The sequence below is a fragment of the Haliaeetus leucocephalus genome, unplaced genomic scaffold, assembly GCF_000737465.1.
Source record: "Haliaeetus leucocephalus isolate CR32 unplaced genomic scaffold, Haliaeetus_leucocephalus-4.0 Scaffold495, whole genome shotgun sequence".
Lineage (NCBI taxonomy): Eukaryota > Metazoa > Chordata > Aves > Accipitriformes > Accipitridae > Haliaeetus > Haliaeetus leucocephalus.
The window spans coordinates 3,832,052-3,832,533 of record NW_010972931.1 but is presented as its reverse complement, the minus strand read 5'-3'; the positions used below and the strand labels follow the sequence as shown (position 1 = coordinate 3,832,533).

The following is a 482-nucleotide window of genomic DNA, read 5'->3' as shown; positions in this document are numbered from 1 at the left end:
TAATAAGACAGAGTAAGAGGAGGAATACAGATAGCGAGTAAATCTTACGTCTCTTCAGATGCTGGGAACCTTGTGTTTGCGCAGCATCAGGTGGAGCCCAAGTGGATTTTTCCCAGGGCACGCTGAGTGGGTCCTGTCCGTGGAGAGAAGCTCCTTTTTGGCCATTCAAGCTAGGATACAATTTTCTTACAAGAAAACAACTCTATTCACGAAGGCCGTTCGCGGGAGAACTTCTTGTTGCCCTCTTAGACAAAGGCAAGGCCAGGCAGGAGGCGTGATCACTGGTACCAAGAGGGAGCTGCCCGCAGGCTCCTGTCGCAGTGAGCTGGCTGAGTTATCCTGCGGCCAAGTACGGGGTAAACTGTGCAGTTGATGGATCTGTGCAGCACAGCACAGGTTAAGTGTGAGGTGGGTCTCTGACTCCTCCATGTACGGTGGTCTCCCGCTCAGGATTGCCACCTTCTGCCCCTTGATCCACATAC

At 52.5% G+C, this 482-nt stretch overlaps 1 protein-coding gene across 1 annotated transcript in view; it reads left to right on the top strand.

Annotated features, from left to right (window-relative positions):
• Nucleotides 1–482, top strand: part of CCDC138 (coiled-coil domain containing 138) — a 41,494-nt gene that overhangs the window by 10,500 nt on the left and 30,512 nt on the right. The window lies entirely within an intron of this gene.